General features: G+C 54.1%; 1 long non-coding RNA gene across 1 annotated transcript; it reads left to right on the plus strand.

Moving 5' to 3' along the window:
* The first annotated feature begins 17,012 nt into the window (after window positions 1–17,012).
* LOC132010366 (uncharacterized) lies at window positions 17,013–19,628 on the plus strand. The gene is made up of 4 exons (XR_009402244.1): window positions 17,013–17,188; window positions 17,823–17,904; window positions 18,715–18,815; window positions 19,375–19,628. It is a non-coding gene; the product is annotated as an uncharacterized LOC132010366 (long non-coding RNA).
* The last annotated feature ends 4,503 nt before the right edge of the window (window positions 19,629–24,131 follow it).

A 24,131-nucleotide genomic window follows, 5' to 3' on the forward strand; every position in this document is an offset into this window, starting at 1 on the left:
TCGATCTTCCTGGAAGATTCACACACACTCACACACACGCGCACTAGCTCGATCTTCCTGGAAGATTCACACACACGCGCACTAGCTCGATCTTCCTGGAAGCAATTAGATGATCTGTATCAAGATACTTAAAAATGTAGGCCAAGTGTCCCGCTTCCTGTTAGAAAGTAAACCATCATGACTGATCAACCCTCTTCTGATAACAACAAGAAACACTGACATGCAAATGGGCAAAAATAGGAAACCAAGCAGAGCTGTGGAGATGAAGAAGTCAAACAGTGCAGTTCCAGAAAGTGATGGGCCCCTGCTGGGGGACACGTAGCCCCTTTTCCCCGAGTGCATTTTCAAATCTGAACATAGAAAAATGGAGAACAGCCTCCTCGTGGCAGAAGGGACTCTCCGGGGAAAAGAGACATGAACCTTTAACCCATACAGCGGCTTGGCATGAAGCTAGAACTGAAGGGTTCTCAGACACCAAGTTAGCATTTTCTGCCCACTGGGGCCTGTTTGAACCCTGTGCAAGGAGAGAGAAGTTGATCAGGTAACAGTCCTGTTGAGCTAGGGAGACTTAGCAGAGTCTGGGAAGACCGAGGCCAGAAGAATTTTCAAGGCAGAATTCCAGAGAAGAAGGATCTATGCAGAGAAAAAGCTCCAGAACGCTGGAGAGGGGCTTTGAATCTGTAGCTAAACACTGAGTTGGGCGTGACTACTGTGAGTCTCCACCAAGATGGCCGAGGGGCTCCTAGGTCACTCCAAGCTGTGAATACTTTAAACAAAATGTGAATACAAAGAGAGAAGTTCAGGATATTAAAATGGGTCAAATGGAATTTCTAGAACTAAAAATACAATATTCAAAATGAAAAATTGACTGAATAGATATAATAGCATCTCAGACACTAAATAAAGGATCAGTGAACCAGAAGACATAGTAACAGAAAATACAGAAACTGAAGCAGAGAGAGATTTAAAATACTGAAAAAAAAGAATGAAGTGTACCCCAGTCATCAGGAGGTCTAAGATAATTGGAGCTCCAGAAGGAGAGAAGAGAAAAACTCTGAAAATTGTTTGAATAAGTTATGGCTAAATTTTTCCCAAAACTAGATAAAAACTATAAATTTATAGACAAAAAAATTTCATAAACCCAAGCAGGATAAACAGAAAGAAAACCACATTAAAACACGTCGTAGTCAAATTGCTAAAAATCAGTGACACAAAGGGAAAGTATTAAAAGCAAACAGAGAAAAAAAAGACCCATTACTTCCAGGGGACAAAGATAAGCATTCAAACATTCCTCTCAGCAGAAACAATGCAAACCAGGAGACAGTGGAAGGACATCTTTAGGGGACGGACGGACGGAAGAAGCAATGAAGTCTATATTCAGTGAGAATATCTGTGGCCGACGGACAGCTCCCCAGAGCCGTCCACACCAGAGTCCCCGGAGCCCGTGAACCTGGGAGGGTTACCCAACAGCCAGGCATCAGCTTGCATGCACAACCACGATGGCTGAGCAGTCCACCTTAAGATAGGGAGACGACCCTGGATTCCTCCCAGGGATCCAGTGTGATCACAAGGGTCCTTGAAAACGGGAGAGGGGGCAGAAGAGATCGGGGGACTCAACTCTCTGTTCTGGCTTTGAAGACAGAGAAAGGAGGCCCAGGGGTCCTGGGTGGCTCCGTCGGTTCGACGTTAACTCTTGATTTGGTCTCAGGTCATGGTCTCAGGGTCTTGAGATCCAGTCCCAAATTGGCTTGTACTGAGTGTGGAACCTGCTTGGGATTCTGTCCCCCCCCCCTCCCGCCCCTCTTCCCTCCTCTGTCTTACAATAAAACAAAAAGGAGGAAACAAAGGAGCCGGAGCTGAGGAATACGGCAGCCTCCAGAGGCCAGAAAGGGCAAGGACACGGATTTTCTTCCCTAGAGCTTCAGAACGGGCACAGCCCCATCAACACCTTGATCTTGGCCTGGCGAGACGCTTGCTGGATTTGTAACCTAAAGAGATGTAAGAAAATAAATTTGTGTTGGTTTAAGCCACCAAAAAAGTTATTCAAAAGGCTCATAACCATCTGAAAAGTGCTTCGTTCCATTATTTATCAAGAAATTACACATTAAACCATGATAAGGCATCACTACACATCCGCCCAAGGGATTGCAGTGAAACCAGTGTTGGAACCACCGGATGCCCAGACATTGCTGGGGGTCCCTAGGATGCTACAGGCCCGCTCCTGGGCATCACACACTGGAAGCCAGTGCTCGTGCCCACGCGAGGATCGCACGAGCATTCACTGCGGCCGGACACCGAGAACAGGGTGACACATGAGCTGAGGTGTGGCCGGACGTTGGAACCACAGAACCACAGAACCATTCGGAGGCTGGACCGCAGACACACACAGCACAGCCGGTGCCCGAACCATGGTGCTGAGCAGTGGGAACCGCGCGACCCATGGCAGGACTTCATACGGGAGGTCCCAGCATGGGTAGAACCGATGGGTGGTGATGGAACGGGGGACACGGCCACTCGGAGGTGGGGCGAGCTGTGGAGGTCAGCGATACTTCCCGGAGAGTCTCCCGATCTGGGGGTTGCCCAGGTACACCCAGGATTGCACCTGTTTTTTAGTGGAAATTAGATCTTAATTAATTAATTTTTTTTGAAGGTTTGATTTTTATGTATGTGACAGAGAGAGACACAGCGAGAGAGGGAACACAAGCAGGGGGAGTGGGGCGGAAGAGGCAGGCTTCCTGCCAAGCAGGGAGCCCCATGCAGGGCTCAATCCCAAGACCCCGGGACCATGACCTGAGCCGAAGGCAGACGCTTAATGACTGAGCCTCCAGGAGCCCCTGATCTTAATTTTAAAATGGACACAAACGGGGCACCTGGGTGGCTTAGTCAGGTAAGCGCCTGCCTTCAGCTCAGGTCACGATCCCGGGATCCTGGGATCGAGTCCCTACTCAGTGGGGGGTCTGCTTCTCTCTCCCTCTCAAATAAATAAATAAAATATTTTTTAAAAATAGGCACAAACATCCCCGAAAAGTTCATTCCTTTGAAAGCCAGGAACTCTTTTTAGGAATATTTACCAGGGAATTAGTTTGAAATATAAGCATTTACCTGAATTTTGGAGGTGATGTGAAAGTCCTACATTCCAGGAAACCTCCCATCATGAGGAAACACGGGACCATCAGGAAGGATGGGCTCCACCTAGAGCCAGGCTGGCAAGGAGGTGGGCCAGGGCCACCGGGTGCCCCAGCTCCCTGAGGAAGGCCAGCACTCAGGATCCCCAGCCAGGTGGGCCAGGCTGCGGTGGCGGAGAGATCGTGCTCACAGCACCGACAACACAGCCTGTGTGTGACCGGGGGGGACCCAGCAGTGACCAGCGGGATGAACCGCCCATGCTGGGCACAGTCTAGGGAGGCTCACTGGGGACTCGGCCGGTGTGGCTGGGGGTGCACGGGCCTGGTGCCGGCTCCACCCCACCCCCGGCTGGGTCAGGGTCAGGGCCAGGCTCCAGGTTGGCAGTGACAGCTTAGGGAGAGCCTCATGAACGAGGGGCCCGTGGCTTGGATGCAGACCCAGGGGGACCCCCGCGCAGAGGGGCTGGGCTCACGAGGACAGTGGAGCGGGAAGACAGGATAGCCACTCCGGCGTCCTGGTCCCAGTACCAGTCGTGGGACTCAGAAGTTCCAGGCAAACCCGTCGTGGGAGGCCCGCGAAGCCGGTAGACCCCCAGGTCGCTCATCCCTAGAGGCCATGAAGGGTCAGACAACCTTCTGCTGACCCAGGAAGGGGACATACAACTGGGCCTTGACGTGGCCATCACGGGAACCCCACCCACCTTGTCCCTGGGCTCCTATCCCCACCTGAGAAACTGGAACCTTTGGTAAAGTGGAAACACATTTCGGTGGAGAAAGGACGTGTTTCCAGAAAGTGGTGCTGGACATCTGGTCGTCCCGTGCAGAAAGAAAACAAAAGGGCACCACCCCCCACGCAGGGAACTCACGGTGGGTCACGCCCCTGGACGTGTGCACAATCCTCAGCAGAAAACGAGGCGGCCCGTACGACCTCGTGTCTGCACGACTCGTGTGCGTACGACCTCGTGTCCGTACGACCTCGTGTCCGTACAACCTCGTGTCTGCACGACTTGTGTCCGTACGACCTCGTGTCTGTACGACCTCGTGTCCGACGAAGAGCCCTGCACAGAGCACTGAAAGCAGGACCGATGAAAGTGGGAACCAACACGCCAGACTCCATCAAAATGGAACACGTTGCTCTCTGAAAGACACTATTAGGAAATCAGAACAGCAAGTCACAGACTGAGACAGAAGGACCGTAAGACACCCCCCGACAAAGGACGGGTGCAGGTTACACAAAGAAGTCTCAAAACTCAGAATAAGAAAGCAAACAACCCAACTAAAAGGAGCGGTCACCGGGGAACAACAGGGTTGCAGGCGAGCCCAGGAAAAGGTGTCCGACGCCACTGGTCATCAGAAAATGCAAATTAAAGTCCCATGAGTTAGCACCATGCACCACACAGAATAGGGTAAGTCAAGAACAAACAACTGGAAAGCCTCTGACAGCACCCAGGCTTGGGTCGCAGGGTGGCCGGAACCATCGCCCGTGGCTGGTGGGACACAGTTTGGGACAGCCCCTCCTAGGGATTAATAAAGAAATTAAAACCTGAGTTTACAGCAAAAACTTGGACATGAAGGTTCACGGCAGCAGCGCTCATAAACACCAAAAACTGAGAGCCCTGATGTCTCTGCACAGCTCTGGGCTTCGGCACAGCCCACGCCAACAGCCGGGGGACAGGCTGAGCGGGAGAAGCTGGGCTCTGGTGGGGCCAGGCCGTGGGGACCAGGTCCATGGTTGCCAGGTGGGGGGCACTCTTTGCTGCGAAGCACCAGGAAGGTGGGGGCTGGGGGGACTGTTCTCTGCCCTGAGGTGGGGGTCACACAGTTTCAGGCACCTGTTGTTGCACGAAGATTTAAAAATAAATGTTTAGGGGCGCCTGGGTGGCTCAGTGGGTTAAGCCGCTGCCTTCGGCTCAGGTCATGATCTCAGGGTCCTGGGATCGAGTCCCGCATCGGGCTCTCTGCTCGGCAGGGAGCCTGCTTCCCTCTCTCTCTCTCTGCCTGCCTCTCCATCTACTTGTGATTTCTCTCTGTCAAATAAATAAATAAAATCTTTTAAAAAAATAAATAAATGTTTAAAAAGTCCAGTAAAAGAGAACACTCATTTAAAGAAGGCGGATGCTCTCAAGGCAGAGTCGGCTGCATAGACGGTCCCCGTCCACCCCAGGAAATGAGGCTGTTTGGAGTCCCTGGGAGACCGCGGGCTCAGCAGAAACAGTGGCTTTGCGGATTTGAACACACTCTGACAAGGAAGGGTTTGCGGAGATTTCCACCAACCGCGTGACCCGAGGGGCTGCGATTCAGTTTTGTGCGGTGAGGGTTGGCGTCGCAAGGGCCCCCAGCAGCAGCCCGGCTTCGAGGTGCTGCACAGGTGGGAGCCCCCGCGCGCTCCTCCTGGGTGTGGACTGGCCGCCTCCGGAGCCTGCCCGCCTTTGAAACGGTCTTTCCTTCAGGGTCCAAGGGCGAGGTGGAGGCGGGAGTCCCATCTTGAGCATCAAATAACCTTCCCTGGGCTGCCAGCCTGAGTACTCCCATCGTGGCCCGTGGCCTGCAGCCCGGGACGAGAGATCAGACAACCAGGGCTCCAGGCGCGGGTAAGTCCAGGGCCGAGCAGTCAGTCCCACAGCGAAGGGTGTGGAGTCGGTACAGTGGTGCAGGCTACAAGGGGGAGAGAAAGGGCCGATTTAGTTGTCCTAGAGACGGAGTTCCAGCCGGGGCGCGGGGACGGAGAATGCCCGAAACAGCCCAGAGGGGACCAGGAGGTGAGCCTGTGGCAAGTTTTGTGCTGGGTGAGGGGCAGCTGGTGAGGCGACCCTCAGGGGGCCGCTCTGCCTGCACCCACTGGCCTGGGTGGGCTGAGCTGAGATGGGGGGGGCTCGGTGCCCCTCCCGGGCGTGACTTCCAGAACCGTGGCTGCAGCAGAGCAGGCAGGGCAGTCTCCTGGCTTCTGCCCAAAGGACAAAACTCAGATAACCAGACTCCGAAATCGTCACAAGTCGGCCACCCTCCCCCAGTTTCCCAAACCATTTCCAAACCACAGCCCAGTCTGGGCATCATCCCATGAAGCATTCGACTTCCGCGGAAAGCTGCGGTCAGGGGGCAGGGTCTCTCGGCCTGGACCGGCCGCAGATGGCTTCCAGCAGGCCTCCCACGCTCAGCCGCGGCTCCTGAAGGACCGTCCACCGCTTTGCAGCAGAGCCTCAGCTCTGAGGGCTCCAGCCGCTTCCTCAGGGAAAGGAGGCTCGCTGTGGAGATCGGGCTGTGGGCGTCAGTGGAAGGGGGTCTGGGGAGAGAAGCCTCAAGAGGAAGAAGGAGCGACCCCAACAGCCAAGCGAATGGACCACAGAGAGACGCTGGGGCGGGGGCGGCAGAGGGGGCTGGGCCGTTCCACGGGGAATGATCCATGACGGAGAGAACGCACGGGGCCTTCCTTCCTGAGCTTGTCGTCGAAGGGGTGATGGAAGCCAATCAGACAATCTCTAAATGGAGAATTCCAGAGCATGGGGCCTGGAGCAGGGGCCAGGAGTCTCAATGGGACGAGAGCATTCCACCCCAGTGATGGGCTGAGGCGGCCTTCCCATGGAGACACAGTAACCCAGAGAGCGGCCCTCCCCTGCGACACGGGAGCCCTGTCCCCGCGGCTGCCTGCGCCAATCCCAGCCGTTTCCTTCTTCAGGCTGAGGAGAGGGAGTCAGGGCTGTACCCACGGCAGGTCTCGGGGTTGCACCAGGCTGCTCAGGGATGTGCCCCCGCCCCACGGCACTGGCCACCTGTGGCCAGGAGGATTCGGTCAGGAGTGTAGTCTGTCCCTGTGTGCCCGTTCATGCTCCAAGGGGAAAGGGACCCCAGCAGGTGCACAGGAGAGCTGTAGAAACACAGATGAATACGGAGGAGGCTGGTGGCCAGCAAGTGGCCTGTGCTGGCATCAGAATGTCTGCAGCTCTTGGTTCCTAGTCCTGGTACTCCTGGCCCCACCTTGCTCGGGGCCTCATGGCCAGGGACAGCTCATTCCTAAGCAGTCCTCACGTCCTCAGAAAGCTGGCCTATGCAGACCTGTCCTGCTCTTGTTAGGAGCTGGCCAGATGGTACAGAGGCACTGGGGCCTCCGAGAGGCACCGGGACAGTCAGCAGTAAACCATGTCCCTCCGATGCGAAGTAGCCTGAGACAGCAGCAGCCAACCTGTGAGTCACAAGAAAGTGAGTGACCTAGATCTCGCTATGGACCCAGTGAGTCACCAAGCAGCAGAGGAGGCCCCAAGTCCCCACCCAGCAGAAATCGGGAGCCAGGCCTCCTGAGGCCCCGGGCCCAGCTTCCCTCCTGTCTCCAGAGGCGCACCCACTGGCCGACCCCTCAGCAGCTCCGTCCTGCAACCAGGGCTCACCCTCAGCCTCAGGATGGTCTTCCCACGGCCGCACCCACACCCCAGGGCGTGCCAGAGCTCATGTGGACTTTGCTATGTCTTCAGGAATTTAGACACCTGGTTGCTAAACACAGCATTATTAAAAAATCAAATTATAGGGGCACCTGGGTGGCTCAGTGGGTTAAGCCTCTGCCTTCGGCTCAGGTCATGATCCCAGGGTTCTGGGATCAAGCCCCACATCAGGGTCTCTGCTCAGCAGAGAGCCTGCTTCTCCCTCTCTCTCTGCCTGCCTCTCTGCCTACTGTGATCTCTCTCTCTGTCAAATAAATAAATAAAATCTTTTTAAAAAATCAACTTATATAAACTTATAATCAAATAAATTACCTCAAACACAAGTAGTGAATATTCAGAGTCCCTCACTTCCTCATCAAGTGACCCTAGTTTATGAGCATCCGTGCTTCACACCTGTGTGTGGGGGGAATACCTTATGCTGCCACCAGCCCGCCCCTGCCCAACATGAGCTGGCCCGTCCTACACCCCTGCGCTAGCTCACCACACGCTGCTGCTGCAGGCCTCACCCACCTCCCCCCAACCCTGTCTCACCCCCCGTAGAGGCTCTTGGGGCAGAAACTGCCCCAGCATTTGGAGGCATCCGTGGGAAGTTGACTAACGTGATGCCCATTGACTTTATCTGTTTAAAGCTGCCTCCTTCCAGATCAGTGATGAGAAAAGGGGTCATTCCTAACTCAAGCCCTTCAAGTCACCACGTGTGGTCCCAGCGGCCCGGGAAGAGTGGCCACACCCACCACAGGAGCGAAGGACTGGCACCCGTGGGAGCTACCGCACATCCCCGGAACCTGGGGCTTCTGCTGTCTCCTCCATTTACTGGGTCAAACTGACTGAGCTGTATCTTGGAAAATAAAAATTAGCCCCCGGGGGCTCCTGCAGCTACTTTTTGCAGAAACTTAAATTCCTTCCCATGTGTCTCTGCGGACAGGCCTGGCCTGGCGTTTCTGCCGGTGCACTCTTCTCCTTCTCAGGCCCACGAAGCTAACGAACCCCACACAGGAAACAGCTGAATAAATCCACACTCAGACACCTCACACTCAGACGTCTGAAAACCCAAGAAATTAAAGTATCTGAAGAAAAAATATCTGGCTTTAATGCAGCCAGATAAAAATGACACACTCTATTACTTATAAAAGAACAGCAATTGGAATGACTAAAGATTTCTCATCAGAAACCATGGAGGCCAGAAGGAAGTGGAATATTTTTTAAGTGTGGAAAGAAAAGAACATTAATTCAGAATTTTATACACAGAAAAAATATCCTTCAGGAATGAAGATGAAATACAGACTTTCTCAGATAAAGAAAAACTAAAATAATTTGCTCTCAGCAAACATTCCCTAAAACAGTGGTGAAAAAGGTTTTCAGATCTAAAGAAAACTGAGACAGGAAGAGCAAGGAACAGGGTCATAGGTTCTTCTCCGCTTCGGTTCTGTGCAATATGTTAGATGATTAAGAGCAAATATGTGATATTGTCTTACTGAGTCTTCAGCATGTGTGGGTGTTGAACACAAGACAACATAAAGAATGGAGAGCACAGGGGCCTACGTGGTTGTAGGATTTCTACACTTGAAATGGTAAAATACTGATTCTAAGTAAGCTGTGAAAGGTTAAGGATGCATATTGTGATTTCTGGGAAACCACTAAAGGCTTTTTAAAGATATAATCAACAATGCAATAGATAAATTAAAATAGAATGCTAAAAAGTGTTCAAATAACCAAAACAAAAGCAAGAATGAGGAAACAGAAGGATGTTGGAAGAGAATGGAAGAGAAAAAACAAAATTAAAATTGTAGGCCTGAATCCAAACGTGGTCTAAATTAAAATACAGGAATTATCAAAATGAATTCTTTAAAAATCACCCACCACCTATGTGCTATCTACAAGAAACTCTCTTCAAACATAATATCTGTAGGTTTTTGTTAAAAGGTTGGAAAAAGATACAGTACAAGCAGAAATCAAAACAACTGGGGTGCCCATATTGACAACAGGTCAAGCAGACTTCAGAGAAAAGAAAATTATCATGGATAAAGGGGAAAATTGATAATAAAAGGGTCAACTCGCCAAGAGGACATATTCCTAAATGTGTACCTAACAACACAGCTTCAAATACATGAAGCAAAATTTGTCAACACAGAACTAGAAGGAAAAATAGACAAGTCCAGAATTGTAGCTGGAGACATCAAAACCTCTCTCCCAGAACAGGGAGACAGAAAACCAGCAAGGACCCAGGAGAACTGAACATGACTACAGACCAAGGGGATCTGACTTGCCCAATCAGAGCAGAATGCGAACAGCCTTTTGTGTTCATTGACATTTACCAAGATAAATGATAGTCATGATCATTCAAACACTTTTAGCAGAGATAAGAGAATTGAAGAGTGTGTTCTCGAACCATGACGGAACCCAAGTGGGTAAATAACAGAAATCCAAGAAGGAGAGTGCCTGGACGCTTAAAAATTAAGCAATACACTTCTGAATGACCTACAGACCGAGAAAGACTCAAGGAAAACTAAATATTAGACTTAACTGAACAAAAACGAAAATACAACATAAGAAAATCTGTGGTGGGCAGTGGAAGTAGTGTTTATAGGGAAATTTATACCACTCAGTGTCTGTAGCAGTAAAGAAGAAAGATCTCAAAACAGTAATCCAAGCTTTCATCTCAAGAATCCACTTTAGAAGAATAAAATAAATCCAAATCAAGTAGAGGAAGAAAAATCAAGAAGAGAAAAGAAACCAATGAGATGTAAAACAAAACACAATGGAGAAAATCAATGGGAACAAAAGTTGTCTCTTTGAGACAGTTAAGATCCATAAAAATTTGCCAAACAGACCAAAAACAGAATGGACACAAATTAGTCATGTCAGGAATGAAAGCAGAGATCACAAAATTACAGACCTTGCATACATGAAAGGGAAAATGGGCAAATCCTACAGAAAACTATGCACACATAAAATCAACAACTTAGATGAAATGAACCATTTTCTCGGAAACTGCCAAGTACCAAAACTCTCTCCAGATGAAACAGAAGATCTAAAAAGTTCTGTAGCTCTTAAAGAAATTGAAGTTTCAGTTAAAAACCTTATAAAACAAGAAATATCTAGGCCCAGATGGCTTCACTAGTATATTCTCCCGAACATTTAAAGAAGAAGCAACACTAATTCTACTTATTCTCTTCCAGAAAATAGGAGAGAACAGTTGCCAAGTGACTTTATGAGGCCAGCACTATACTGAGGTCAAAACTAGAGAAAGACAGCACACAACAAGAAAACTGCAAACCGATATTGCCCATGAACAAAGAGGCAAAGTCGTCAGCATAATGTTAACGAATTACATACAACAATATATAAAAATAAGAAGAAACTATGACCAAACGGGGTTTATTCCAGAAATACAACGTCCTTCAACAGGTAAATAAACTGTGGTACATCCATAAACTAGAATACTACTCAGCAATAAAAAAGGAAACTATCTTCAACAAGGTAAAACTAGAAATACCACACAATCCAGTAATTCTACTACTGGGCATTTACTTAAAACAAAAGCACTAATTCGGAGGGATGCATGAACCTCGATGTTTGCTGCGGCAGTAGCAGTTAGCCGAGACATGGAAGCCACCCACGTGTCCCTCAGTGGACGAATGGATAAAGAAGACGTGGTGCACGCACACGTGCACACACACGATGGTATATTACTCAACCATCCAACAGAGCGAGATCTTGCTGTTTCAACAACGCGGATGGACCTAGAGGGCATCATGCCAAGTGATAATACTCAGACGGAGAGAGACAAACACCAGATGATTTCGCGCATGGGGGAGCGGTGGGTGGACGGGGAGATAGGAGAAGGAATGAGGAGGCACCAACTTCCGCTGATAGAATAAATGAGTCATGGGGATGAAAAGCACAGCACGGGGGACACAGTTAGCGGTCCCGTACTAACGTGCGTGCTGACTCTCCGTCAACGAGAAAGAAAACGTACGGCGCTCCGGGGTGGCTCAGTGTCCAGCTCAGTGTTCAGTGTCCAGCTCTTGATTTCAGCTCAGGTTGTGATCTCAGGCCGTGGGATCAAGCCCCACGTCAGGCTCTGGGCTGAGCAAGGAGCCTGCTCAAGATTCTCTCTCTCGCCCTCTCCTTCTGCGCCTCTGTCTTCTCTCTCTCTCTGTCAGTGGATAAGTCAAGTCTTCAAAAAAGCCCCTCCTACATTTCTAAATGACCCCATGGGGTGATAACCCCCCAGCAAGAAGCCCTGCCCTGTATGGACGACTACAGCCCCGGGGACTCGCTTCTGACCGTGCCGCTTGCCCCTGGGACCCAGCAGAGCGGGGCTTCCGAGAGCCCTGGCCACAGCAGCGGGACCCCCGCCTGTCCACCCACCAGCCCCCCAGCCTCCCTCGCCGCCGACTCCTGCTGTTCCCTCGTCCTGCTTGCCCCGCAAGGCTCAGCTCCAGAAAAGCCCCAGAGCAGGGAGAGCAGTCAGGTCTGCTCGGGAAAGAGCACATGACCCACATCTGGCCAGGAGGCGAGGGAGGAATCTGGAACGGCTCCCTGCTCCAAAGAGACATTCCAGGGCCAGGCATTCCCAAGCTCGCCCAGGGCCCCCCTCGCCCCGCGGTCCCGGGGAGACGGGAGACAGCGCGCCCAGGGCCTCCCCCGCACCGAGCTGGCCAGCGGCCCAGGGCGCGCCTCTCCTCCTTGGCTAACGCCCTTTGCCACAAATGGGAATGAGCCTTGCATAAGCAGACATCTGCGAGTGCGAAATCCAGAGGAAATGCCGGCAAACGCCACCGGGAAGCCGGAGGGTCCCCAGAGAGCAAGCCGCCCGCGGCCTTCCTCCTCGGCCGGCCCCCGCAGCTGCCGATGGGGCATCCGGGGGGCTGGGCCTGGGGCTCGGCAGATGCTGTCCCAGCAAGGGACAATGTACATGTCAGATGTCTTCAAGAACGTTTCGTCAAACCTGCTCTCTGCACAACCGTCCAGATCGCTTCTGTCCCCGCAGACCTGTTATTCGGGGCGGTCAGCTCTGATTTTATAAATCTGTACATTTTCTCAGCCAGAAAAATGTTGAATTCAGACGCATATTGGAGACTACGTGTCCCTGAGGAGGAAATGTCGGAGCTGCTGGGCGCACGTGGTCTTCCGTGGGTGCCACAGACCGTTACGTTACTTACAACCAAAAAGGCGATGGCCGAGGACCCAGATGGGCTTGAAGTCCCCCAGCGGGTGTCGGAACAGGCCGGCAAGGGGAGCCCCTCCCGCCCTCCTCCGCCCAGCTTTGCTCTGACAGCCCCCTCCCAGCCCACCAGCCCTGCAGATGTGTCCCAAGGCGCCTGGACCGCAGGCCTCCCCTGCCGCCGGGCCTGGACAGACGGAGGACGTGCGGCAGGGTCTATCCTCATGCAGGGCCCCTGGGGATGACCTAATGCAGCCCGGCCGCCCCGTGAGTCACGCAGAGAACATCTGGAACCCCTCAGCCTGCAGACAGGCGGGCGCAGGCTTCCCTCGGAGCGCCGCACCCTGCACGGCCAGTGGCCCCGGGACAGGACGGGCTCCCCGGGCCTCGCCTTGGCCCCTCGTCTCCCCTCCCACTCCTCTTCACCAGCACCTTGAGCTCAGGGGCCTGCCGTCCGCTGCGGGGTGGCGGTCTGGGGACATGGCAGAAAGGGCTGGCTCACCGTGAAATTGTACAGAGAGGACAGAAGGGCCGGGGGCTCGGGGACCCCTGACCCCGCAGACTGCCTCCACACCGGGCCCAGCGTGAACCAGCCGGTCTCCCAGGCCGCTGTGGGGACTCTAGATTGGGTCAGGCAGAGAGGAGCCTGGTTATCTGCATCCTACAGAAGGTGACCAGCCCAGAGGTCGGGGCAGGGAACCCTCCAGGGACCCCAGAAGGCCAGGAGAAGGGGACCCTGGAACTCTCTGGTGGGGCCCGGCCTCTAACAGGGCCCGTGCAGGGGCGGCTGAGGCCGAGGCCGAGCATGTTCTCTGCTTGCCCCACGCCTGTCCTTCCCTCCCTCCTGCTGTCCGGCCACAAGGTGCCCCCTAGGAGACAACTGTGCCAGCCTCCCAGGCAGCGAGTGTGGGACAGTCCAGGGAGAAGGCCGGAAGGAGCCGGCCCTTCCAGTAAGAGCTCCCCCGGCCGCTCCCTGGGTGACTCCCAGCTTCCCTCTCTCCCCACCTTAGGGCGCCTGCTCCCCCAGCAGGGCGTCCCGAAGCTGATCCCGGGGCTCCCCGGGGCGCTCCGTAGAAACACCCATTGTCCAGCCCCAGCAGGTGTTCAACAGGCCCTGGTTGCTCAGGGTTTCTGCCCAGCTGGCGACGGCACCCCAGTTCTCCAAGTGGGCTCTGGGGGTCCCAGGCCGCAGAGATCTTTTGGGGGCTCTGTGAGGCCCGTGAGCTCGATAACAAACTACAGGAGGTGATGACATTTCTCACCCGCGCTTGCTCCGGGCGCACGGTCGTTTCGGGGCCCGCACCCGCTGTCAGGTCCCACGTTACAACAGGACTTTAAGAAATGATCCTTTATTTTACGAAGTCCTGGTGTCCTATCGAAAACACCCACGATTATCTGCAGATACCCTCCAAATACCCTCCGCTCCTACTCCATGTCTGTAAGGGGCCAGATTTCCCTCAAGATCTTACCCTAAGCAGCCTGTCTGTCTGCACGGTTGGAGCTCACAGGTGCGTGCGGCAGCCCGGCTCTTCTAGAAACCTGGAGGCACAGATAGCCCCGGCTGCTTTTGTTTAAGACTTTTTTTTTTTTTTTTTAAGATTTTATTTATTTATTTGACAGAGAGAGATCACAAGTAGGCAGAGAGGCAGGCAGAGAGGGGGGGGGGGGGGGAAGCAGGCTCCCCACTGAGCAGAGAGCCTGATGCAGGACTCGATCCCAGGACCCTGAGATCATGACCTGAGCCGAAGGCAGCGGCTTAACCCACTGAGCCACCCAGGTGCCCTTGTTTAAGACTTTTTCATTAAAAGTAGATTCTGTATATTAACATGTAACGAGTTTATCTTTATTAATTTGAAACGAGCTAATAAGGGAATGTTTTTACATTTGTTTTAATTTCTAATATCATAAATATCGACCAGTGTAAGCTGGAACCAGAGCCATGCCCCCCAGTCCTCCTGCCGACCCCGGCCCGTGCCTCCCTCCCCCTGCAGCAGCCCCTTTCCTCCAGTCTGAGAGAGAGAGATCACAAGCAGGCAGAGAGGCCGGGGGTGGACGGGAAGCAGGCTCCCCGCTGAGCAAGGAGCCCCATGCGGGGCTGGATCCCAGGACCGTGAGATCATGACCTGAGCCCAAGGCAGAGGCTTTAACCCACGGAGCCCCCCAGCCGCCCCAGTGTGTGACTTTTTACAAAGGTGCCAGCATGTAACCACCGCCTCTGGGACAGGACACGTCCCTCACCCCGCTCACTGTTCATCTGCCCCCAGACACTAAAGGTGACTTTCGCCAGCCCTAGAAGATCACGGGAATGGCACCACGCGGCGCGATTCCTCCACGTCTGACTTCTCAGGAGCACGTCGCTGCTCCCGTGCTGCTGTGGAGGACAGTGCCGGTGTTCGGCCAGCTTCCGGCTGCACAGCTTCCCGTGGGGGTGGATGGCACCTGCCACCCTCTCCGGTCCACGGCCCAGGATGGTTCCCACTTTCTGCCTGTTCTAGAGCTGCTGTGAACATCATTGTACAACTCTCCACGTGGACATGTTTTTATGTCTTAAGGAAACACTCAGGAATGGAATGGTCGGGCCCTCGGACAAGCATAGATTTAACTTTATATAAAATTGTCAGTTTCCCAAGGAGTTGTTCCACTCGAAATGTCCCCTGTCAACGTGTTGCCCCACGACCTTGCTGACCGTTGGTACTGTCACCTTCTAACTGCGGACATCCGGGGGGGGGCCGCGGTGCCTCACTGTGGCTGTAACTTGCTCAAGTTGACCACGTGAGCCCACTCTGATGCGCGGCGTCCTATGTTAATACAGTACAGCGCCTCCTGACGTCAACACCGTGGTCCTAATCATTACAGCTTTCTCCTGAGTCTTAAAACGGTATAAAACCTCCCATTTTGTTCTTCTTTTAGAGACTGTTTTCCCACTCAGAGTCTTTGAATTTCCATACATTTCAGAGTCGACTTTTCAATGTCTCAGACAGCCTGGCGGGATCCACTGAGCTCACGTGACATCTGGGGCTGAGTTCGAGAGAAGCTCTGAGGTTGAGCACACAGAGTCCTCGGGTCCAGGGACGTGGGCTGCTTCTCTGCTCTCTGGTCTTCCTTGGTCTCAGCCGTGAGTCTCAGTTTTCAGTGTGTGGGTCCCACGGGCTGTGCCCCCCACCCCAGTGCCTTGGGGGTCCGTCCTGGAGGTCCCTGCACCGAGGGAGGGAGAGAAAGAGCGTGGAGGATCCCAGGGAGGCGGTTCAGGGGACGGGCTGGACATCACCTCCACCTGCTGTCTGCGGCCACAGCTCGGCCTCAGGACTGTCCCAAGAGGAGGCTGGGAAACGGCGTCCCAGGCCTGTGGCTCATTACAGCTATTGCCCAACACAAGCGCCCTCTCTGCGCTGGGGTCCCCTGGTCACCGAGGGGAGGGTGAGCACCAAGACTGCTCTGCCCCTTCCTGACCTTCCTGGGTGACCCTCGAGGGGTCCGGTGTCCCAAGACCCCTCAGTGATCCTTGACCCTCGGGGCAGGCGGAGGAGACACGGTCCCGCTCCCCTGGGGGCTGCGGAGACGGTGGGAGTCCTCACCTGCCTGTGGCGGCGCACCCGCCGGAGCCCGAGCCCACAGGTTAGGTTTGTTTGTAATCTTTCCACACGTCAGTCTTGTACGTGCCCAGGGGCCGTGTCCACGCTGTGCCGCGTCAATCACAGCAGAAAACCCAGAGAAATGGGAAGTGAGGACAGAAAAGGCCATTGAAACAAAAAAACTGAGTCAGCACAGCGAGAGATTTCGTTAGCGTTTGTAAAAGCGCTAATTATCTCTCTGGCCTGGTTTTCATTAAACTGACCCGCTCTGGCGCTGTTGAACGGTTTTGCGATGTGTGCACGCAGGGCACGCGTGCATCTGTGCAGAAACAGCCCCTCCGAAGTCTGCCCGATCGCTGGGACCCAGCCCTGAAACAGAAAGTCCTTTTTCTCCAACTCTCAGCTAACACTGTGGCCACACTTGAGGCTCCCTTTTACCAGCTGAGATTCGTCCAAGTTTGCCTTGCACAGGAGGACGCGGAGAACCACTGGGGGCGTCCCGCGGACCCTGGAAGAGAGCCCCGCTGGCCGGAAACTCCCCGGCGGCCGCTCAGTCGCCTCCCCGCTCATCTGGCGCGTGACCGGACCTCTTCGGAATGTTTCCATTTATGGCTAGAATTCGGTCTTCCCTGTTTGGTCACAGGCGGGAGGGCTTGAGGGAACAGAGAGCATCGCAGAGCCACTCTCCGGAGCCGGGGCCGGGGGGCTGGGCGGGCAGGGCTCGGGGCCGCTGCCACTGGACCGGCCCCGCCCGGCGCGCATCGCGGACTCCGGTCACCTACGGAGCGCACGCGTGGCGGGAGTCGGTGCCCCCACAGGGCTCCCTTGGTGCCGTTAGCCGTGAGGCCTGGTTTGCCCTGTTTATTCGATGTCTCACGCCCCCACGAGACTGTGAGTCTGTCCAGTCTGGGGAGGGACAGACAGGGAAGGGTGGGGAGCCCCCCAGACTGGTACTGCCTGGGCCAAGGGAACCCAGCCGGGAGCATACCCTTGACGGGGCGCTGGGTGACCAGGGTGGTCCTGGACATCCGGAGGCCGGGAGAAGCAGAGCACACTCTGGAAACCAGCCCCCAAACCCCTGCACCTTCTTCGTGCCCTGAAACCTTGCTCCTGTCTCTTCTCCCCAGGGACCTCAGCCCTCAGGGACTGCTTCGTGCTCTGTGACTTGACCCTCCATGTGGCCCTCTCCTCCCTGCCCAGCGCTTGTCCAGGGCAGCAGAAGGCGTAGATAGGGCAGGAACCGTCCTCCACAGCCTGAACACCTAGGAAGGGGACTCGGGCCCAAGGAGTCTTCTGTCCTTCTCCAAGCTGTCAGCTAAAATGCAGCCAATTTTCTCCCTTTATGTTAAAGGAAGGCATTCTTTCCTGGTCTCTCCATCTAGCTCCTAGACGGCCCGCCGCACGAGAGCTGGGTCTTCTCCCTAAGTCAGATGCTCAGTGGCGGGGGCGGGGCAGGCAGGGGAAGGACAGGGACAGCCTCATAGATTGATGCGCTTTTGATTGATGCGCTTACTTTTGTACCTAGAACCAACACTCCTTCCTGGAAAGAGCAAAGCGTTCCTTTTTGGGGCTTTCCTCATGGAAGTCTGACCTGCCGTCACCACCTGGTAAGTCCGTGTACCTCGGAGACATCCAGATGGCAGCTGGCAGGGCCCTCTCCACTGCAGGCTGCTTCGGGAGCTCCTGTGGCACCCAGCCAGGTGCGCCGGCCGCTTGCATTGATCGCTGCCAAGGTCCCACACGGACTTCCACATTCTCCCTGTCGAAATATGGCTTTCAGAAAGTTAAAAACGTGCTTCTCACACAAGTATGGGGTGAAGACGAGGCAGAAATTCTCTCCAACCCATTCACGAGTAGCCAGGGAGATGGTAGGACCAGCTCCGATGGGCCTCAGAGGAGCGGGGACAGTCCACCCATCAGGAAGGACTTTCTGAAGCAGGGTGCTGAGTCAGAGACAAGGTGTCCTGTCCCACAGAGGAGCCCGGTCATGACCTGTCCAGTTGTCCTTTCTGCCGGGCGGATTACTCCCGAATCTCCCAGAAACCGCCGACCAGCCAGCATGGAGCTGAGCCCTTAGGCCAGGGTGATGTCGAGCACAGTCCCCGTAATCCCTGGGTGGGCTGGCCCAACCGTGCCCCAGGATGACGCAGAAACAGCATGTCGGTCACCTTTTGGTCTTAGTGCCAAGACTAAAATGACCAAAGGCTACAGGCGAGGCTGTTGGACCATCCAGGTCTGCCTGACGTGCGTCTGTGGGGGCTTGTGCCTTGGCTCCTGTCTCCCTCCGTCCTCTCCCCGGCGGGCCGTCTCAGACACACCAACATTGTGGTCATTCACAATGTTTGCCTGGCGCAGCTGGAGGTCGCGTTCTCTGAAATTTGAAAAACTAACAGAATGTCTTGTGTTTCTAATTAAAGGGAGTGTCTGATGAAAATCAGGTTTCCCCAACCCCCAAGCCCATCAAGGACACAGCAGGGCCCAGAGAGAGCAGAAGTGCCGCGTCCCGAACTCTCTGAAGGTAGGAGGGGTCACACGGCTAAAAGCATTTGTCAAGGGGCGCCTGGGTAGCTCAGTGGATTAAAGCCTCTACCTTCGGCTCCGGTCATGATCCCAGGGTCCTGGGATGGAGCCCCATATTGGGCTCTCTGCTCGGCAGGAAGCCTGCTTCCCCCTCTCTCTCTGCCTGCCTCTCTGCCTACTTGTGATCTCTGCCTGTAAATAAATAAATAAAATCTTTTTAAAATTTTTAAAAAAATAAAAGCATTTGTCAAAAACTTGGTCACACTCAAGAACTCATTGTGACATGACGCTGTGGGAGAAGGAGCAGCTCCCTGTCCCTGATGTGCCGGCGCATGGCTGAGAAGGAAGAGAACCCGGTTCCAATCCCAGACTCACTGCCCACTGTCTCGTAGCCTGGGGCAAGTTACCCACCCAGACTCCTATTCCCATTCGTCACGGGACCTGCTGTTCTATGAGAGAAGACAGAGGAAGCTGTTTTATTGGGGGGAGCCAGGCCGGGAGAGCCACAGCACTGAGACACCTGCCTTTCCCCTTCCGATTCCTTTTTACACCCTCAGAAGCGACTTGGCGAAGCTCCCTGTTTCCAGCTCACCCTTCTTTGAGCCGCTCTTTCAGGGATGAGGTGACCGTGGAAAAAAAGAAGCATCATGAGAAACCACTCAGCAAAGCTCACAGTGGAAAATGGGTCACAGGGTGACCACAGTGAGTCATTCTGGATGGGGTACAGCACACACACAACCACCCCACATTGCCTGGGTCCTTGGGAATTTCCAGTGGGAAGTCTCTGCTTCTGACCAAGACAGATGGGACAGCCTGTCCCAGTGGGAACACTTCAGGAAGTCAATGTTACTCAATTCAATTTAAAATAAACATTTATTGAGCTTTATGAATCCACCTTTGCCAAACACTATGCTTTATCTCAAAAGGGGAGCCACATAAATCTGGGTGGGATCAGGAAAAGGCTGAGAAATCATTTTAGGTCTTGAAAGTTGGTTGAATTTGGATAGACAGAGACTGTAGGAGAGGCATTTCAGACATCGGGAAGAACCTAAGGGAACCCAGGGAGCGGAACTCGAGTACCATCCCTGGGGAGTGGAGAACATGTGCTGATGGGAAAAGTCCAGCCCTGGATGTCACCAGCTCTCAGATTCGGGCTGCTCTTGGGAGGGGGCCATCACCCCACAGTCTGCTCTTTGTGTCAATGCTCTCCCTCCTTCCTGACCCTCCTGGTTCTGCCCTGATTCTACCATAATCCTAGTCTCAGCCTCTGAGCCATCCATCGGAGCTCAAACCATCACCCAGCTGTCAACAAAGACCCTGCCTCCGTGGGGCCGCTCATCCCCACCGCTTCTCCCTTCCCATGCCACGGTAGGCTCTCGGCATGACCCTCATGTTGGCTGTTGCAAGACATCCTCACATTTTTTTCCCAACTCGGGCAGGAAGTGCTCTAACGCCCAGCTGTCGTGATCACTACCAAAGACTCTGGCTCTGGCTTTCCAGAAAGGCACACTGTCTGAGAACTGGGTTTGAAGTTCGGGGCAGTGGGGGTGAACTGTGACAACTCAGCTCCTGGGCACCAGGGAAACCCAAGTGTCGCCTGTTTGGTGAACAGACGTGGTCCTGTAGACAAGATGTCCTCCCCCTTTAAGTAGTCAGAGTGTGGCAAGTTCTAATGATGAAAGCTAGAGTGACATTCCGTCTTGTGCCTTCCCTCAGTCCCCTCTTTCCCCGCCACCTTCAAGCAGCATCTACAACAAAGGAAAATGAAAATTTGGAGGAAAAAGAACCAAGTGGAGCCAACAGTTCAGGAGTAAGAACCACTCATTGGTTGATGAAAGCGTCACTAATCCAGCTGCAAGAAGAGCACAGAGGAATGACCAGGCACTCGGAATCATGCCGAATCCCTGGTTTAGGGGGTCTAAGTCTTCAAGGATAAACCCTCAGACCCCTTAGAAGCCACCAGCAACACCCACGGCTCCTGTTTTCCAGCTGGCCTGCACAGCACTGGTTGGACACGGGTCCTCCTCCTGGCCCCAGTAGACGCTGCCTTTTCCTTTCCTCATTTCTTATAGCTTTAATGCCCTTTATTTTTTTCAATTATGAGTCATAATGAGCCCCACATGGGCAACCCACCTCTACCGCGGGCTCCAGAGCAGGAAGTGGGCCGGCGTCTGGCCTGAGACTCTGGGACAGAGGCACCTGCTCCACGCCTGTCACCCAGCTTGGGACCCACGTGTCCTCACCATGCCCCAGGACCTTCCATCCTAAATATGCTCCATATGAGGCCAAGAAAACAAGACCTCCCACCGGGATGGTGGGAGCCTCACCCCTGCAGCTCTCACGGGGAGGCCCAGTGTGTGTGCCCAACTGTGCCCAGTGGCGGCGGCAGTCCCACTCCTCCCCAGAAGGCGCGTGGGTGCTGAGCAGGTGAGGTTCATTGGCCCACACAGGGACTGCAGATTTGGAGGAGAAAGCCCCGTCCTGGAAGTCACGGGTCTGGGACTGCGATTTCCTCGTTGCTGGTCGTGGCCCCTGCCGTGGGTGCCGAGAGTCCTGCCAGAGAGCTTATCCAGGATCCTTAGTGGGAACAAGAGCCCCACTCCCCATCTCTGCTTTCCTCCCACATGGAATGGGGTAGAGACACTCCTTTCTCAGGATTCTCGAAGAAAGCGGTGCCCTGGCAGCATCCTTCACATCAGTCAGAGAGGGGGAACAGCCCAAGAGCTCAGCGGAGGTCAAGTGGGTAAAGAAAATGTGGTATATCCATGCAGCGGAATATTAGCAGTTGTTAAAGGGTGACATACTGATACACACTGAGACACACTACAACATGAGTAAACTCCGAAGCGCCACACTAAGAAAACCTGGATAGAAAAGGCACATGTTGTATGATCCCCTGTATATGGATTTCCCAGAATCCACAAATCCACAGCGATGGAGACCGGACTGGGGTGGGGTGCTGTGGGGAAGGGAGCTACTGCCTAATGGGTACCAGGTTTCTTTTGGGGGTGATGAAAGTGCTCCGGAACCACACAGGGGGTGGTTAGGCGACATTGTGAAGGTACTCGACGCAATGCACGGTGTACTTTAAAATCGTTAAAATTACAAATTTTATCCGCAAGTATGAAGTGGGCCACAGGGAGGGAGAGAGGGAGGCGGGCCTCAGCAGTCTGTCTCCACAGTCCTGGGGTGAAGCCCGGGGGCATCTGAGTCTTTCTGAGGAGCACTCCCCTGCAGGGCGTCAGGGACAGTGTTGGTGCAGAAGTGTGCAAAGTGCTGAGGCCCACAGGGGCCACTAGCCGCTTGACAGCCAGTCAGGAGCCCAGGGGCTGCCCAGGGTGACCAGCTAGCAGCCAGGCTGAGACCTGCTCGCGGGCACGCTTGCCTGGCACTCTGCTTTTGTGGTGCCCTTTACTCCGGGTCCTAATGAGGACGCGGTTCCCACCCTGTCCTGGGCCTCGGAGACAGCGTTGGCCAAGCCTGGCCTCTCCACTACTCTGCAAAGACCCAAAGCTGCAACAGGGCTGTCAGGGCCTGTGGGAGGGATCGAGACCCCCCCCCCCCCAGCCGGTTGCGTTTGGCTTGCTGCCTTTTCTTTAAGTTCACAGCCACCTCCTTTCCGTCTCCTGATCCTCAGTGTTCAATAGCTAATAGCAATCCCTCCCTTCCTATTTATAACCACCTAATAATGCCCGGCGTCTCTCTGTGGCCCACTAACCCGCCCACTAACCCGACCGCTGACAGTCAGGGCAGTGTTTCTCCTGGGCCTGGCTGAGGCGGGCCTCCTGTGGCTGGCACAGAGACCGAGGGGCAGCCGCTCCCCGCCTGGAAAAACCAATTTTCTCTTCCACTTCCCGTGAGTAAGTGTGTGTGCGCCCGGGCGTGGGTGGGTGCGGGCCGCCGGCCGGCACAGAGCACACCATTATTGGGACCCCCTCCCCGCTCCCTGCACACAGACGTTCCTGAAGACAGTTTGAATTTTTGTGGAAAGTTCATTTTTTAATTTTTCCCTCTTGTTTCTCTGGTAACATCAAAAACAAACACACACAGCTGCGTCAAGCTGGCTCCCAGCTCCATCTTTCCAGCAGACACCTACGGCGGGAACGTCAGCAAGACTTGGCCTCCAGATCCTCCAGCCGACTCTCGCTTAACCCCCTGCTGCCCACCTCGCTCTGTTCTCACCCCGCCGCAGAGCCCGCTGCTAACGCCCGTCTGCAGGGCACCAAGGAGAAAGGGCCGCGGCTTCCTTGCCCGCCGTAGGACAAGCTTCTTCTCAGACCTGCGTGGTGGGGAACATCTCTGCTCTGGCGTCCCAACTCTGCTCATGATTTAAACATAAGAACAACAACAACACTGCCTTCTTCCTCATCTCTCAACCAGAGCTTCTGATGGCCGAACAGGCTCTCTGTGCCTTGAAGCCTGGGATTCCTTGTCTCGAGAAATCACAGAATTTGGTTGCTAGAAAAATATTGTTCCTTTATTCCCAGTGTTTCATTGTAAAATGAAGAAACCAAGGAGCTAATGGAAAGCCGCACAAAAATTAGTGGCAAAGGCAGAAGGAGGAACCCTCACTCCTCTGCCACAGGCCACCCTTCGCACCACTTGGCTGGTCCCCACTGGCCACGAGCTGCTGTGCGGAGGGTGTGGAAGCCCCCCCGGCTTCCGAGAATTAGCTGCCTTACCAAGGCTGGTTTTTGCTGACTTGTTCTATTTTTGTTCAAAATAAGGAATTCCAAATCTCTGCCCAGTTTTGAAACTCAAATATGTAGTCTTGACAACACAGAAACTTTGCTAACACATATGAGCCTCTTAGTGAAATTCCCCCTTTTACTCATTGATTCGCCAAGGGTTTATTCAACACCTACTATGAGCAGAGCACCGTGCGGTGGCAACGGAGCGTGTAAAAGACCAGGTCTCCGCCCTCAAGGGCTGGAGCAGGTCCTGGCCTCCCAAGGCTGCAGACACGGCCGTGGACAGGCGGCCTGAGCCGTGCGGGCCGTGAGTGCCAACAACAGGTTCACGTGGAAATTTGCACGCCTTCTGCAAGATTTCACAGGGAAAGAGAATCTGAGCTTTGGCTTCTTGGCAAAACAATTTATTTCTTACATTGCCTGGGGCACCTGGGTGGCTCAGTCAGTTGGGTATCTGCCCCTTCGGCTCGGGTCGTGATCCCAGGGCGCCCTGCTCATCGGAGAGCCTGCTTCTCCCTCTCCCTCTGCCCACCGCTTCCCCTGCTTGTGCTCACTCTCTCCGTCAAATAAATAAATAAAATCTTTTTTTAAAACGCTTACATTATTTTAGTCCTACCCGGAGG

The sequence above is a fragment of the Mustela nigripes genome, chromosome 2 (genome assembly GCF_022355385.1).
Source record: "Mustela nigripes isolate SB6536 chromosome 2, MUSNIG.SB6536, whole genome shotgun sequence".
Classification (NCBI taxonomy): domain Eukaryota; kingdom Metazoa; phylum Chordata; class Mammalia; order Carnivora; family Mustelidae; genus Mustela; species Mustela nigripes.